This window comes from Schistocerca serialis, chromosome 4, assembly GCF_023864345.2.
Source record: "Schistocerca serialis cubense isolate TAMUIC-IGC-003099 chromosome 4, iqSchSeri2.2, whole genome shotgun sequence".
In the NCBI taxonomy this organism is placed as follows: domain Eukaryota; kingdom Metazoa; phylum Arthropoda; class Insecta; order Orthoptera; family Acrididae; genus Schistocerca; species Schistocerca serialis.
The window spans coordinates 859,616,174-859,634,276 of record NC_064641.1 but is presented as its reverse complement, the minus strand read 5'-3'; the positions used below and the strand labels follow the sequence as shown (position 1 = coordinate 859,634,276).

General features: G+C 43.8%; 1 long non-coding RNA gene and 1 pseudogene across 1 annotated transcript in view; both read right to left on the bottom strand.

Moving 5' to 3' along the window:
* Nucleotides 1-18,103, bottom strand: part of LOC126475011 (uncharacterized) — a 735,908-nt gene that overhangs the window by 14,932 nt on the left and 702,873 nt on the right. The gene's annotated exons all lie outside the window — the stretch shown is intronic.
* On the bottom strand, nucleotides 16,784-16,901 carry LOC126475783 (5S ribosomal RNA; annotated as a pseudogene).

The window sequence follows — 18,103 nt, the reverse complement described above, 5'->3', positions numbered from 1 at the left end:
ATATATATATATATATATATATATATATATTCCAAATCATTTCATACTGCCAAGGCACTGAACCTTCAGCCGATACAAAATAATCTCTAAATTAATTTCTGATTTACTTCACTTCATTTGGAGATCTCTTGGGTACAGTTTGTAGCCCTAGACTTTGTGATTCTTGTAGTTCTAACTCCCACGCTCCATGTATAAAGTAACCATGAGAATCTTCCTCTTCAAAAGTGCCAGGCGGAATGTAATTCATTTGAATTAATTTGTTGTGGCAGCACTTGGAGTTCTATGTTGTGTCTTCTCTTCTATCTTCGGCATTCATTATCATAGAATAGATCAAGGGTTAGCCTATAGACTTCGTTTTCAAGTACTTGTAACTGGTGTACTGTCACTTCAGTAAAACGCCATGTTTTTCTATTTACCTTAACCTTCGACGAAACTGAGTTGCCTCTCCCTCTCCTTCCCCAACCCAGGTTCCGAGTACCTTTAACGGAGGTGGGCTCTAAGCAGAGAACTGTCACTGAGTTTCTTTCGGCAGATAAACAGAGAATCACAAATATTTATAGACGCTTGCAGAATGTCTACGGAGACCTGGCAGTGAACAAAAGCACGGTGAGTCGTTGGGCGAGGCGTCTGTCATCATCGCAACAAGGTCGCAACCTGTCCGAACTCGCCGAGCGGTCTTGGCGCTGCAGTCACGGACTGTGCGGCTGGTCCCGGCGGAGGTTCGAGTCCTCCCTCGGGCATGGGTGTGTGTGTTTCTCCTTAGGATAATTTAGATTAAGTAGTGTGTATAAGCTTAGGGACTGATGACCTAAGGAGTTAAGTCCCATAAGACTGCACACACATCTGAACATTTTTTTGTCCCAATTCTCATGAACCAGCCCGCCGTACATGGCCGTATCTTCTTTAACGTTGGAACGTGCGGACACTCTCATTCGAGCTCATTGACGGATCACAGTCACACACCTCTCTGCAAAATTTAACGTCTCTGTTGACAGTGCAGACACACTTGTCCACCAGTTGGGGTACTCAAGAGGCGTATATCCGTTGGGTTCCTTGCTGCCTAACAGAAGATCGTAAAGAGCAACGACGGACCGTTTGTGCGGAGTTGCTTGCGCGTCAAGAGGCTGATCGTGACAACCTTTTATCGAATGTCGTAACGGGCCATGAAATATGGGTTCATCACTTCGAACCTCTCCGAAGAAAAAAATGTTCAAATCCGCTCCCTGAACCGCTAAAGTCGTGGCAACGTTCTCCTGGGAATCTGAAGGGGTTATTCCGTTCGATGTCCTCCGTCATAGTGGAACGATCAATTCTGTGCTACCCTCAGGAAATTGGAGGCTCGACTTCAGTGTGTTCGTCGCCAAAAAAATGCAAACCAACTTCTCCTTCTCCATGACAACTCAAGGCATCACATACGTCTGTGCACCCGAGAGGAGCTCACAAAACTTCACTGGACAGTTCTTCCGTATCCACGCTACATCCCGGATCTCGCACCTTCCGACTTTCATCTGTTTGGTCCAATGAAGGATGCAGTGCGTGGATGATTGGGAGGTTTTTGATGTCGCAAAGCGCTGACTCCGACGTCGGCCAGTAGAGGGGTACCATGAGGACATACAGGTCCTCCCCAGTAAGATGGCGTAAGTCTGCCGCTGTAAACGGAGATTATGTCGAAAAAATAGGGTTTTGTAGTCCAAAGAGTGGGGAAATAACATGGTGTATTGGAATCCTGAATAAAACCAACCTGCTTTCAGAAAAAAATGTGCAACATTACTTAATGCACGTCTCTTACGTATCAGGGACGTGGATGGAGAAAATATGGGAAAACACGATTTTCTGCACTCATCGACCCATTCATGAGCACGTCGACACGGTTATAGCTGAGTGCGTCTCTCCACAATTCTCTCGCATCTGCGGAGTAATCTATCTGTGTTGTAGCTCGGCGATGACTTTTTATCTACGAGTGTTTACAATGAAATGTACTGCGACATGCTCTCACTTAACCGAGAAGGTCGACCATCGCTCGGCTTATCGCGTGCTCATTCACCGCCGTTATCAGTAGCGATAATAAAAGTTTCCGATAAGACAGACAGGCACCAAATGAGAGTTTCGTAACTGCCAGCTGCAAAAAAACCATGAAGGCAACACCGCTGGACTCGACGGGAGAGAGATAACCCATTATCAGTGACAATCCTGTAGTTACCTTCCATTTAATCAATGTATCGGTGACTTTACTCGTAGAAATTTTTTAAGCACACGATACAGTTTTCTTATTACTCTCTCGCGAAATGTAGTTTGCGAGAATCCGAGACTGATATAGCTGAGAGTACCAGCCCAGCTTTTGAGAGCGTTACGGCGATGATTGGCATCGCAGGAATCTGTGATACCGGTACGGTAGTTCAATTTCCTTGCTTCGGAAATCTTTTTCCTTCCTACCTTAAACAATATTTGGACTTCCTCCACTACTGTGACGTTTCCATCTTTGATTTTAAGTGCATACTTATTCACCTTTCTACTACTCTTCCATCGCATTCGTCTTTGGTTTGCTTATCCTTAAGCCATATTGTGTTTTAGGTAGATTGCCTATCCCTTCCAACGTTTGTTCCAAGTCTTCCTTAAATCCGGCTACTTGCTCTGCCGCTGTGAGTATCAGCATTGGTATCTTTAGCCTTGCTCTTTTCTTTCATTTCTTTTCTGCTTCTTTGGCGCACAAGTTAACTAGTGGTGAGTATTGTTAATTTAAGACACAATGACTGGAGGAAGACCAAGAAATAAAGAGTAAAAATGCCCCTTAGCGCTTTTACTAAACTAAACAGGATTTCGAAAGTACAACGAAAAACTAGCCAAGGTAGCAAATTTCATTTTTTTTATCTACTCGATGACTACTTTCGGACCGGGACCCTTTTCCAGAATCATCGTAACACATAGTCAAAATGGTATTTCCGTAAATTCGAAAACTGTCTATCTGTTACGATAATTTGAAAATCGGTCCCGGCCCGAAATTAATAATCGAGTAAACAAAAATAAAAGGAATGTAGAACATTGGCTAGTTCTTCGTTGTACTGATTAACAGATGTTGCTGACCTGCAATTATTCCAGCATGCTGGAAGATCCTAAAAAGGATGTCCAAAGCTAAGCTTTCGAAGGAACATGCAGATTCTCAGCTAACTCCAGCGGCAGACGTTGCAAGAGAGGCGTTCAGCATCACGGTGGGCTTTAGTGTTAAATTTCAGAGAGCGTACGTTCGTAGAGTAGTTAACCAAATTATTGCCTCTCGAGAAAAGACCATGGAGGTAAATAAAATTAGAGACATCGGAGCCCAAACGAAGGCTTGCTAACAATCGTGCTTTTCGCGACTGGAATAGGAAAGGGCAGAAGTGACAGTGTTACGTATCTATATGCGACAGTATCATCTGCGACGAATCGCGTCTCAAAAACGTTTTACAAATATTCAGTCGGATCTTGACAATACTCGAACTTCACAGTGATTTTTGAATGTTCATAAATGGAAAAAGAGTATTGTAAAATGACTGCAGTATCAATGAGTGACAACTGAAACTGGTTAACTCATACAAATACCCGTGTGTAACAATTTTCTAGGAATATGAAATGAAACGATCACATAGATTCAGTGTCATGTAAAACAAGTGGCAGACTTCATTCATTGGCAGAAGGGTTTCCCAGCGCAACTTCTACAGCGTAGTCAAAATAACCGTGGCCCATCCACATGTTACGCACCCTCCATACCCACCCACATGTTATGCACCCTCCATACAGTTCCGGTCTCTCCTCGCGCGATTTCCATATTTTGGGAGATCTGAAGAAAGACATTCCTGGCCGACGATTTGCTTCGGACGAAGAGGTGATTCCGTAGGCAACCGCAAACATTTTTTCATGAAGACACCGACCGTCTTGTCTCGCAGTGGGCTAAATATATTAACAGTCATGGCGATTACGTTTGAAATTATAAACACTTTACTTACTTTTACCCATCTGTCTCGTTTTCATTTGACTTCCCCTCAAATGAGGTGCTGCCTTCTGGTCTCAATACTATAAAAAAAATTAATTTTAAAGTTTTCCAAAAAATTGGCCATCATCATTGTAAGCAACGAATGTCAAAAAGGAAACAATCAACTGTTTTAAGGAACTGGTTTCACTTTGGAAGGAATGGGACATGCAGTTTTCAGTGAAACCTTCATTTCCCCTGAGATATATCTCAAAGCAATTTCGCATTTATCTAAGACAAAGTCCCACATCTCGGACCTTCAATGAACTCATAACGGCTAAAACAAATTACAGTCCTAAATAAAAAGCAAAAATGGGCCTAAAATAGAACACATTTATATGAAGAGTATATACTGACCCAGTGTTTTCACTTCGAAGCCACTCATAAAGGCAGCAGTTCAAACTCAAATTCACTTGACAATAAGTTAAGATATAATTACTTTAAACGCCAATGATCTCCTCAATATAACCACTATAAAAAAGATACACGCCACAATCTTCTACATCACGTAGCACAACAGCCTACAATCACGTAGCACTATCTCCGCACCGACTGTTGCTTTTAATGCTCCTACAATGTACTACAATTGTAGAAGTACCTCTTTGTACCACTACATGTCTATGTTTTGCAAAAGCATCTGTTGTTTCCAACGAAATACACTGGTACTTTAAAAATAATAATAAAATAGTGGTTTCAGGCAGAAAAGATTGCAACTCAAAAGAGTTAAGAACTTTTTCTGCAACGGATGTTGGAAACGACGGCCGTAAAGAAGAAATTGCTCGCCCCGTAAGACAATCACGTAAACTCCGACTCAAGACATTTAGGATAATTAGGGAAAGACGAGCCCATCAGCTCCAAGTTTAAGAAAGCTTCTTCTCCGAGAACCCGACCCAACCGTAAACAATAGCCACAGGAAGAGCACACAGACACGGCCAAGAAATGAAATGTTACACTGTTAAGAACAACGTATTGAGTTCTATGTCGGAGAAGCCCCGAAATGAGTCACACCTCTAACCACGAAGACGCCTTAATAGAAAGGAAATCAGAAAACGCCAAAGTTGCCGTGTATATGTGAAAGTTTGGGGACTGTAATGCATTGAATAGTCCACCAGTGTGAACGTCAAATGGCTCTCAATTACGATGTTAAGAATTGGGGGTGAGTGAACCACTGAAAAGGCTAACGCAAGAAAGGTTTCGTCTGAACAGAAAATTCACGTATTTCATCTTTTATTATGATTTCTAATGCCTGAACCTCGGTACGATTTTCCACCCACTCATGTTGTCATTAGTAAACGCTCGTCACATTAAAACTCGAAATAAGCAGTTGTAGAACGTAGCATGCACTGAATACTTACCCGTCGCAATTGGGTAATTAACTGGAAGCACCGCGAGATAATTATCGTCATATCCCCGTAAGTTACAGCTGAAACTAAATGCCGCTGCACTCTTAAGAAACACAGCACGCTTGAGAAAGCCGTACAAAGAGAGTTACGGTTCTAGAGAGAAAAAAGGATGTTCATGCAAAAGGACGATTTCATGGCGCCGAGCTAATTGAGCAAGCTTGCGGCTGATAGTGAAAGTACATTCCTCTGTCGAGATTCCACATTATTACGGAGTTATTGTACTTACTGCGGTTTTCAACCTGACTCTTACTTCTCGGCCGACGACACGTCGCAGCGCTAAGTACCGGCAGGTGAAGGTGAAAGCCAACAGCTGAGGCCCAGGTGCGCTCCACATAGGCACCAGGGTGCCACCTGGCCACGGCAATTGCGCCCCATTGTCCCCTGTTGACGGGCCACGCCCAGCTCCCAGCCGGACGTGACCTTCGTGTCAGAAGCTGGCAGTCAGAAAAGTCTGTCGTGGCTGCAGCCTCCAATTAACTAACCACACACGGCTGCTTTATAGTCGCACTGCTGAGCTGGACGAAAGTGTCTCAACGCCACGACAAAACCAGTCGGAACAAAGATGTGGTATGTGGATTCTCCAAACACTTCCATTCTTTATTATTTCTACGTACTACATGTTTCGATATCTATGTTTCATCTCCTATGGATCTTACGCCACAATGGCTCAAGTCAGTTTTCTGAACTGACAGTCCCGTTGGAAAGGAAACGGCGGAAAGTGGATTAGCTACAACCTTTTTCAAGAAAAAGCTTCTGGCACAAGGAAACGTCAACAGGTTCAATCCTGGCATGGCATACAGTTTCTCTTCTTTACTTTCTTGTAACCATTAAGGAGTTTCATTCCACCACACAGCCTGTGCAAGGGAAGTTTCATTCTGACGCTCTATCGTCCACAACTACACTACTGGCCATTAAAATTGCTACACCAAAAAGAAATGCAGATGATAAACGGGTATTCATTGGACAAATATACTAGAACTGACATTACATTTACACGCAATTTGGGTGCATAGATCCTGAAAAATCAGTACCCAGAACCACCACATCCGGCCGTAATAACGGCCTTGAGTCAGAGCTCGGATGGCGTGTACAGGTACAGCTGCCCATGCAGCTTCAACACCATACTACAGTTCATCAAGAGTAGTGACTGGCGTATTGTGACGAGCCAGCTGCTTGGCCACCATTGACCAGACGTTTTCAATTCGTGAGAGGTCTGGAGAATGTGCCGGCCAGGGTAGCAGTCGAACATTTTCTGTATCGAGAAAGGCCAGTACAGGGCCTGCAACATGCAGTCGTGCATTATCCTGCTGAAATGTAGGGTTTCGCAGGGATCGAATGAAGGGTACAGCCACGGGTCGTAACACATCTGAAATGTAACGTCCACTGTTCAAAGTGCCGTCATTGCGAACAAGAGGTGAGCGAGACGTGTAACCAATGGCATCCCATACCACCACACCGGGTTATACGCCAATATGGCGATGACGAATACACGCTTCCAATGTGCGTTCACCGCGATGTCTCCAAACACGGATGCGACCATCATGGTGCTGTAAACAGAACCTGGATTCATCCGATAAAATGACGTTTTGCCATTCGTGCACCCAGGTTCGTCGTTGAGTACACCATCGCAGGCGCTCCTGTCTGTGATGCAGCGTCAAGGGTAACCGCAGCCACAGTCTCCGAGCTGATAGTCCATGCTGCTGCAAACATCGTCGAACTCTTCGTGCAGGTGGTTGTTGTCTTGCAAACGCCGCCATCTGTTGACTCAGATCCGTTACAGCCACGCGGATAAGATGCCTGTCATCTCGACTGCTGGTGATACGAGCTCACTGGGATCCAGCACGGCGTTCCGTATTACCCTCCTGAACCCACCGATTCTACGAGTATATTCTGCTAACAGTCATGGGATCTCGACCAACGCGAGCAGCAATCGCCATAGGCTACAATCCGACCTTTATCAAAGTCGGAAACGTGATGGTACGCATTTCTCCCCCTTACACGAGGCATCACAACAACGTTTCACCAGGCAACTCCGGTCAACTGCTGTTTGTGTATGAGAAATCGGTTGGAAACTTTCCTCATGTCAGCACGTTGTAGGTGTCGCCACCGGCGCCAACCTTGTGTGAATGCTCTGAAAAGCTAATCATTTCCATATCATATCATCTTCTTCCTGTCGATTAAACTTGGCGTCTGTAGCACATCATCTTCGTGGTCTGCAATTTTAATGGCCAGTAGTGTATGTGCCATCTCCTGTGGGGTCTTACGCCACAACGGCTGAAGTCAGTTTTCTGATCTGACTGTCCCGTGAGAAAGGATATGGCGGAGATTGGATTAACTACGATCTTTTTCAAGAAAAAGCTTCTGGCACAAGGAAACGTCCACAGATCCAATCCTGGCATGGTGTACAGTGTCTCTTCTTTACTTTCTTTTATCCATCAAGGAGTTTCATTCCACCATACAGTCTCTGCAAGGGAAGTTTCATTCTGAACCCTCTATCGTCCACAACTATTATCGGACTGCCTACTAACCTCTAACTGAACAGATAGAATTTTTCCACAGGCAGATGAAGACGGAATCGTGCAAAATCTCCCAACGGACAACGTCACACCTGCTTAATAGGAGTATACACGATCACAGACAGAATTTCTATTTGTTGTGATGAACGGCAGCTTGCTTTAAATGTGGAAATGTGTAAGACAATACAGATGAGTTGCGAAAAGAATCCCATAATGTTCGAATACAGTAGTAGTGGTGTGCTCACTGACACAGTCTCGCCGATAGACGAAACGTTGCAATACGGCTTGAAACGGAGAAAGGTCGGTCGCAGGAAAGGCGGGTGGTCGACTTCGTTTTATTGGGAGAATTCTAAGCAATTGTAGGACTTCTGTAAAGGAGACCCCGTACAGAAAACTTGCGAGATCCATTCTTGAGTACTGCTCGATTGTTTGGGATTCCCACTAGTTCGAATCAAAGGAAGACATCGAAGCAATTCAAAGGCGTGCTGTTAGATTTGTTACCGGTACGTTCGATCAACACGCGAGTACTGGAGGTAAAAGGACGTTGTTTTTGCGAACGTCATTACAAAACCGGCATTTGCGAGAGACATCAGAACGATTCTATAGCCACCAACATACATCTTGTGTAAGGACCGCGAAGACAAGATAAGTCAGGGCTCGTGCGGAAGCCTGTAGAGAGCCGTTATTCCTCGCTTTCTTTGCGAAAGGCCATTCACCATGGCTTGCACAGTATGTTTTGTAGATGTAGAGGAGAGAGAGAGAGAGAGAGAGAGAGAGAGAGAGAGAGAGAGAGAGAGAGCACTTAGGCGAAAGCTATGAAATTCACTCAAAGATAGAGAGTACAGCCTACAAACAAATTTACTCAAGGACAGAGGGAACAACTCCGACGAGATAAAAAATCCTTATCGCTGTGACAGCTCATAAAAAAAGAGCGATGTCATTTTATGATTACACCAGATTGCAACACACACTTGCGAAATTACTTTATACTGTTGATTTTAAGGTTCGGAATTACATGCGTGGGAGAAGCTAAACTACTTGTAACGGTAGAGAATGCCGGCGTAACTGCGACACCTGTTCTAGGAATACCACAAATTGTTCACTTTATGCTGTTTACTGCCTGCTTCCGGAGAAGGGTGCTCGTCAAAAGGCCCTCGTGCGTTCCAAAAGTTTTTTGTAGTTTTGTTGGTTGTATGCTGGCATGCTGAATGATAGTACCTACTCAGATGTATTCCCAGGGCAGAATGTACTTACTGCTTGAAAATGTTTATATATTATTGCCAAGGCGTGGCTTTTATTGATAAAATTACACAAGTAAAGTTCTGTTATTGTTTAAAAACAAGGTACTTTGCGAGAACATTCACAAGGGAACCTCCCCATCGCACCCCCCTCAGATTTAGTTATAAGTTGGCACAGTGGATAGGCCTTGAAGAACTGAACACAGATCAATCGAGAAAACAGGAAGAAGTTGTGTGGAACTATGAAAAAAATAAGCAAAATATACAAACGGAGTAGTCCAGGTGAAAGATAGGCAACATCTAGGTCCCGTGGTTAGCGTGTGGAGCTGTTGAGCGAGAGGTCATTGGTTCAAGTCTTCCCTCGAGTGAGAAGTTTAATTTTTTATATAATCAACTTCGCTCTCCAAAATTCCAGGACATGTTCAGATTTGCTTGGACATATGCAGGATTTGACGGTCTACACGCGGAAAAATTTGAAAACGCTAAAAACATATATTTTGACAGAACACAGGGAAAACTGTGCGATTGTGAAACTGTTGCATTCATTTGTTGCAGTTTATGTGACAAATTCTTATGTTTTCATCACTTTTTTGGGAGTGATTATCACATCCACAAGAAAACCCAAATCGGGCAAAGCAGAAGAATCTTTTTACCCATTCGCCAAGGGTACAAGTTAGGTGGGTCGACGAGATATTCCCCATGTGATGCACATGCCGTCACCAGTGTCGTATAGAATATATCAGATGTGTTTTCCTGTGGAGGAATCGGTTGACCTATGACCTTGCGATCAAATGTTTTCGGTTCCCATTGGAGACGCACGTCCTTTCGTCCACTAATCGTACGGCTTTGCGGAGCGGTCGCAAAACACAGACACTAAACTCATTACAGTGAACAGAGACGTCAATGAACGAACGGACAGATCATAACTTTGCGAAAATAAAATTTTCACACAAGGGAAGATTTGAACCAAGTACCTCACGTTCCGCAGCTGCTCACGCTAACCGCAGGACCACGGCGCTCCTGAGCTCACACTGTCCTTGATGTTGCCTGTCTTCCGCATGGACTACTCACTTTGTATATTTTGCTTATTTTTTCACAGTTCCACACAACTTCTTCCTGTTTTCTCGATTGATGTGTGTTCAGTGTTTCAAGGCCTATCCACTGTGCCAACTTATAACTAAATCTGAGCGGGGTGCGATGGGGAGGTTCCCTTGTCAGGAGTTACAGCACCACTTTCTTTGCCTTGATATGTTACCTGTCGGTACTCCATTAGCTCCAGCAGCCGTCAGACCACTCATTTGTTAGGTTCTTTATCAATAAATCCCAACTCGCCTCTGCATTTTCACACTGTTATTCTTCAAACATTTTTTATTCATCTGTTTAATATGTGGAGGTCCATATTTCCTCTAAATAACCCATCACATAAAACGGTGCTGTGCGCTTTCTTCGCACTCACGAGGGTCACTCCAAAAGAATGCACACTATTTTTGTAAAAATACAGTTTTCATTCTTCATGTGTGAAAGTTTTACAGTGTGTAGATACATCCTTCTCGCTTGTTTTCAAACTTCGAAGCTGTTCCCGTGAGTGGCGCTGTCACAGCATGTCTTCAAGATGGCTGCCACACTTTACGTTCGTCAGGAGCAACGTGCCGTCACAGAATCCCTGTGCTGTGAAAACGAGACAGTGGGAAACATCCACAAGAGGTTGAAAAAGGTGTATGGAGATGCTGCTGTCGATCGCAGTACAGTTAGTCGGTGGGCAAGCAGGTTACGTGATGAAAGCGGGCACGGCAATATTGAGGATTGTCCTCGCAGCGGCAGGCCTCGTACTGCACACACTCCAGACAATGTGCAGAGAGTTAACGAATTGGTGATTGCTGACAGACGCATCACAGTGAACGAATTGTCACGCTACGTTGGGATAGGGGAGGGAAGTGCTTGCAGAATACTGAAAGTGCTGGCGTTAAAAAAGGTTTGTGCCAGGTAGGTTCCCAGGATGTTGACAGTGGTTCACAAAGAAACAAGAAAAATGGTATGCAGCGAACTTTTGGAGATGAATTTCTTGGAAGAATTGTGACAGGTGATGAAACGTGGCTTCATCATTTTTCACCAGAGACGAAGAGGCAATCAATGGAGTGGCACATGCAAATTCACCCAAGAAAAAAAAAATTCAAAAACACACCTTCTGCTGGGAAAGTTATGGCTACGGTGTTTTTCGATTCCGAAGGACTCTTACTTGTGGACGTCATGCCAAGTGGAACCACCATAAAGCCTGATGCATATGTGACGACACTGAAGAAACTTCAAGCTCGACTGAGTCGTGTTCGACCACATCGGCCAAAGCAGGATTTTTGCTGTTGCACGACAATTCACGGCCACATGGCAGTCGAAAAACCATGCAAGCGATCACAAAACTCGGATGGACAACACTGAAGCACCCCGCCTTACAGTCCTGACTTGGCTCGATGTGACTAACATCTCTTTGGGAAACTGAAAGACTCTTTTCGTGGAACAAAGTTTGAAGATGATGACTCCCTTGTGCTCGCTGCCAAACAGTGGGTCCAACAGGTTGGTCCAGAATTTTACCGTGCGGGTATACAGGCGCTCTGTTTTCAAGATGGCGTATGGCAGTTGAGAGGGATTGAAATTATGTGGAGAAATGAAAATATTGTTCCCAAAGGATGTATCTACACAATGTAAAACTTTCAAACCTGTAGAATGAGCCGGCCGGAGTGGCCGTGCGGTTCTAGGCGCTACAGTCTGAAACCGAACGACCACTACGGTCGCAGGTTCGAATCCTGCTTCGGGCATGGATGTCTGTGATGTCCTTAGGTTAGTTAGGTTTAATTAGTTCTAAGTTCTAGGCGACTGATGACCTCAGAAGTTAAGACGCATATTGCTCAGAGCCATTTGAACCAAGTAGAATGAAAGGTGGATTTTTAAAAAAATAGTGTGCACTTCTTTTGGAGTGACCCTCGTACATCTTGTGGTTCGCACGAAACCTCGCTGTCCCTCCGGTGCTGTCTGGGACTCAATTGGTTTTGTGAGACACCACGGCTCTGCCATGCTGAAACCTCTCCCCCTGAGTCACACACAGGCAGTGGGAGGCCTGTCATTTACCCTTATGTTTTTTTTCCTACTTTATTGTCGTTTCATCACCAGCGCACCATAACAGCGAAAGGGAGGAAGCGGAAATTATGTCAGCGGCCCAGACATTTTATTTCTGAACGAAATCCTTTTGAAGCTCATGAATCGATACAATATACTGAAAAGATTTTTGTTGATGGTATTTAAAAATATCTCAGCTGGCTTTAATTTTAATTTTAAAAATTATAAATATAGTGCGGAAAGAGGAAAAGATCTTAAAAGAACCACTACACATTATCTGAAACTGGAAATAGCTGCCCTGGGGAGGGATAAACAGAAGGAAAGGACAGTATGAGTGAGGGGGCCATTTGGGTTGTAATTCGGAGATAAAAGCGAATAGAGGACGGGTAAATTGTAATAAACAAAAACGGAGTATAGGACAGGGGTGTGCGCCAGCCACGATATCGAGAAGAAAGTAATAAAAGACTGGTAGACAGGGAGTACTAGTATGGGGCAGGGTAGGGTAGGAAGACTAAGAGTTGACAGGACAGATAAACATCCGGACGCATTTCACTGTGTGAGCGATGGATTCGGTTGAGGCTTCGTTGGAAAAGTATATGGAGAGTGTTGGCTTGGTGGTGCTGGCATTCCCGACTCATCTCCTCCTGTCCACTTACTCCTAAGATTTTACGACACTACGTTCCTACTTCTGTGCTCTGACTTCCAGAAATCACAAAGCTCCCCCGAGCTTCATCTCAAGCAGTTCTCCTCCTCTCAATTATCTCTCATGAATACAGAAACGTTCCTTTCGCCGTGATCGGAACATCCAAGGCATCGCACGAAATCAAACTTCCGACAGCGGCCATAATCAGCACCCTCCTGGTAGTATTGAGCCCTCCCAAAACTACAGTTCGGTAGTTTTGGTACACTACATAAACGACGTGGTAAGCGGTAGGATTACCGGTAGAAGTAGTAGCGAAGAAACATAAATAAATGTGTACGAGATCAAATAGAAGACAACGACTTCTCTTCGCTGTTTTCTTTTTTTTTTCTTTTTGCATATAATCAGAACCACACATCATTCAGTGTTAATCCATTCTGTATTTTGTATATTTGCACAATATAAACTGCATTTTATACGTAATACGAATTATTTGATCGCATAACTTCCGTGCTTTTATGTAACCAAAGCAATTACTTTTGAGCCAATACAGTATATGTACAAACATACAAGGCTATTACAAATGATTGAAGCGATTTCATAAATTCACTGTAGCTCCATTCATTGACATTTGGTCACGACACACTACAGATAGGTAGAAAAGCTCTGAAAGTTTTGTTCGGCTGAAGCCGCACTTCAGGTTTCTGCCGCCAGAGCGCTCGAGAGCGCAGTGAGACAAAATGGCGACAGGAGCCGAGAAAGCGTATGTCGTGCTTGATATGCACTCACATCAGTCAGTCATAACAGTGCAACGACACTTCAGGACGAAGTTCAACAAAGATCCACCAACTGCTAACTCCATTCAGCGATGGCATGCGCAGTTTAAAGCTTCTGGATGCCTCTGTAAGTGGAAATCAACGGGTCGGCCTGCAGTGAGCGAAGAAACGGTTGAACGCGTGCGGGCAAGTTTCACGCGTAGCCCGCGGAAGTCGACGAATAAAGCAAGCAGGGAGCTAAACGTACCACAGCCGACGGTTTGGAAAATCTTACGGAAAAGGCTAAAGCAGAAGCCTTACCGTTTACAATTGCTACAAGCCCTGACACCCGGTGACAAAGTCAAACGCTTTGAATTTTCGGCGCGGTTGCAACAGCTCATGGAAGAGGATGCGTTCAGTGCGAAACTTGTTTTCAGTGATGAAGCAACATTTTTTTCTTAATGGTGAAGTGAACAGACACAATGTGCGAATATGGGCGGTAGAGAATCCTCACGCATACATGCAGCAAATTCGCAATTCATCAAAAGTTAACGTGTTTTGTGCAATCTCACGGTTTAAAGTTTACGGCCCCTTTTTCTTCTGCGAAAAAAAACGTTACAGGACACGTGTATCTGGACATGCTGGAAAATTGGCTCATGCCACAACTGGAGACCGACAGCGCCGACTTCATCTTTCAACAGGATGGTGCTCCACCGCACTTCCATCTTGATGTTCGGCATTTCTTAAACAGGAGATTGGAAAACCGATGGATCGGTCGTGGTGGAGATCATGATCAGCAATTCATGTCATGGCCTCCACGCTCTCCCGACTTAACCCCATGCGATTTCTTTCTGTGGGGTTATGTGAAAGATTCAGTTTTTAAACCTCCTCTACCAAGAAACGTGCCAGAACTGCGAGCTCGCATCAACGATGCTTTCGAACTCATTGATGGGGACATGCTGCGCCGAGTGTGGGAGGAACTTGATTATCGGCTTGATGTCTACCGAATCACTAAAGGGGCACATATCGAACATTTGTGAATGTCTAAAAAAACTTTTTGAGTTTTTGTATGTGTGTGCAAAGCATTGGGAAAATATCTCAAATAATAAAGTTATTGTAGAGCTGTGAAATCGCTTCAATCATTTGTAATAACCCTGTATTATTTTCTATTCAATAGAACATTCTTCATGATGATCAAAGGCAAGAGTATCCTGTTACTAATGATAAATGAGAAACTTGTTTATGAATGACAAAGGGTGAGGGAGAGGGGGGGTTCAAACAATCGTGTTAAGTTTGTCCATCCCGATAAGATTCAGAATCCCACTGACTACAATGTCAACCTGTCTGGTGTGAGCAAATGCACTCCTCACAGGTGAGGCGTACTCTGCACCTGACACACACACACACACACAGAGTCAGGGCAAGAGGGAACGTTCTCAGGATGTCAGGACTAGCTCCCCAGGTAACTGTTGTGAGTTTTCTTAAAATATTGATCCTTGCCCTGAATTTCAGCCTGGTTTTATGGGAGGACAGTGCACAGTGAAAAGTGACACCCAAGTATACAGCTGTTGTACAATGTTCAGGTCAACCAACTTTGATTCCATACGGAATCGTCGTGCACAGCGACCGTACATTAAGGAAGGACGGGAACACACCAATCAGCCTCAATACCATTGTTTTTTATTATTCTTGCATATCCACATTTCAGCTATAAATACCCATAGAGTGCTAAAACAAAAGGAAATTACAGAATCAGAACTGACTAACATAAAAAATACCACGTTACCCATCAGCAACGATCCATTTTAGTCAACAGAGCATTTGAGTGGGTTAGCATCTAACAAACTCGCGGCAGTATATGGCACCATATGACTTTACCGGCGCATTGGCAGAAGGAAACTGAGGTTATTGCTTACAAAAAGAAGTATATTTGCGCATGACCTTTAAAATAAGTCAAGGAATGTCGATTTATCATGTGCCTTCATATATGAGGGCTGTTCCGAAAGTAGGGTCCGATAGTCCGCGAAATGAAAACCACAGTGAAAATAAAAAAAATTTATTGGCAACAGCCCTAAACATTAACCGCTCCGACTTACGACATTTGTCGTGGCGTTGTACAAACTTTCCAGTACCCTCGTCACAGAAAGAAGGCGCCCCTGCTTTCCGCCAATTCTCTACGTTGATCTGCCTTTCGTTGTTTGTGCTAAAATGTTGTCTACGTAGCCAGCGGTTCATGTGAGCAGAAACGAGCAACGGAGAGAGCCAATTAAGGGCTGTATTGTGGGTGATCAAACACTTCCCATCGGAAACGCTGGAGGAGCGTCTTCATTGCATCTGCAGAATGCGGCTGAGAATTGTCTTGAAGACACAAACGCATGACACTTATGCTTTGTGGGCTGCATAGCTTCAGGCGAAATCTCTCACCAGATCCACATACTTGGCGGTAGACACTGTTGTTTTAGGTGTTTCTACGTGATCAATTTGCGCTCTGAACTGAAAAAAAAGGGATCAGCAGGCTCACTAAAGACACGGCCGAACACGCCTCTGCAAAGTAACGTAGGATTTTCGCAGTGGTTTTCATTTCGCGCCTATTTGGGCCTTACTTTCCAAATACTCCTCGTGGTAGTGGCGAAGCGATCCCCCAAATCTTCCAGAGTTGTTACATCACATTATAAACAAAAAACTACAATTTTTTAACGCCAGCTTAATAAGATTTTAAAAAAAGAAAGGGTTTTAAACTAACATATTGGAATGAAACTGGGTTAGTTACTTTCGTAATATACGGGGCGTTACATGTGCTGCATGACTTACGTCCTATGACAACCTCAGTTTCCTTCTGGCTACTCACGAATAATATGCAGTGACTTTGTTAGATGGTAACTCACTCAAATGCTATAAAACTAAAAACTAAACTCCTCCCGAACAGGCCAAGAAGGCCGAACGGTACTGACCGGCCGGCGTGTCATCCTCAGACCACAGGCATCACTGGATGCGGATACGGAGGGGCATGCAGTCAGCTCACCGCTCTCCCGGCCGTATGTCAGTTTACGAGACCGGAGCCGCTACTTCTCAGTCAAGTAGCTCCTCAGTTTGCCTCACAAGGGCTGAGTGCACCCCGCTTGCAAACAGCGCTCGGCAGACCGGATGGTCACCCATCCAAGTTCTAGCCCATCCCGACAGCGCTTAACTTCGGTGATCTGACGGGAACCGGTGTTACCACTGCGGCAAGTCCATTGGCCACTCAAATGCCATGTTGACTACAATAGATCACTGATACTACGTAACATGGTCTTTCACTTATTTATTAAGTCAATCAATTCTGAGTCTGTAATTTCCTTGTATTTTAGCACTGAAAATGGCTATTTATAGCTGAAATCAGGATAGGCAAGTATAATAAAACACGAATGGGGCTGCGACTGACTACAGAGCTACCATTCCTTAAAATTTTGAAGTCGTTTGCTTGCTATACAACGTCCAATTTGCACCGAGCTTTTCTATTCTGCAAATGAAATGCGCATACCTGGGTCTTGTCGATGTTTGGTCGTATATGACTGACGTCACAGTAAAGCCAAGCGCACCCACTGAGGTTACCTTTTGTTCCACCTCTTCTTCATAGTTAGTAGAGCACTGTGATGTAAAGATCAACATTTACACTTGTAATGGTTCTTTATTTACGTGACCAATACGGCACTCCAACCCCAGTTCTCGATAGCAGTAATATCGTATTACTTTTCTGCGAAGCAACAGAAATATTTTTGTGACAATATTCACATTGGTTTTATTAATGTATAAGTACTCCGATGTATCGATACATTACAATGATGTGGTTCTTGTGAGTATTCATTTCTGTGAGACTCTCATAATCTTTGACTTACTTGTAACCGTTTTGGCGCGAATGCGCACACAGCAGTCTTTGTTTCACTTTGCAGAAGTTAAGTTGTTATTTCGCTTTGTAAAAGAACAGTCAAGTCTTGTGTTTGGTTCAAGTGGAAATTAAATGTATGAAGATTGATACAAAACTGTTTTCTTGATGATGTGACAATTAAGAAGATGTGTATGTGAGTTTACAATAAGTTTAATAAAAATGTGGATCGTGAACACCAAGTCAAAAATTATTTCTACCACACCATTGTTCTGATCTGGGATTGTTTGATCATTATGAATTTCCTGACAAATCCATCTGTTAGGTCTTCAAATATTGCTAAAATACAGATCTGGTCCTTCGAGCAGTCAAAGTGGAACCACCCGAGAGTCAACAAGATGAGCCATAACAACTTCGACGAAATCTACGTGGGAATCTATTCAAGGTAAGTGCCAAAATTAATGACTTTTCAACAGTGACTTCATTATTTCCATTCTGACGATACCATCCACTGTCAATAACTTTGTTTCCAGAATGAGATTTTCACTCTGCAGCGGAGTGTGCGCTGATATGAAACT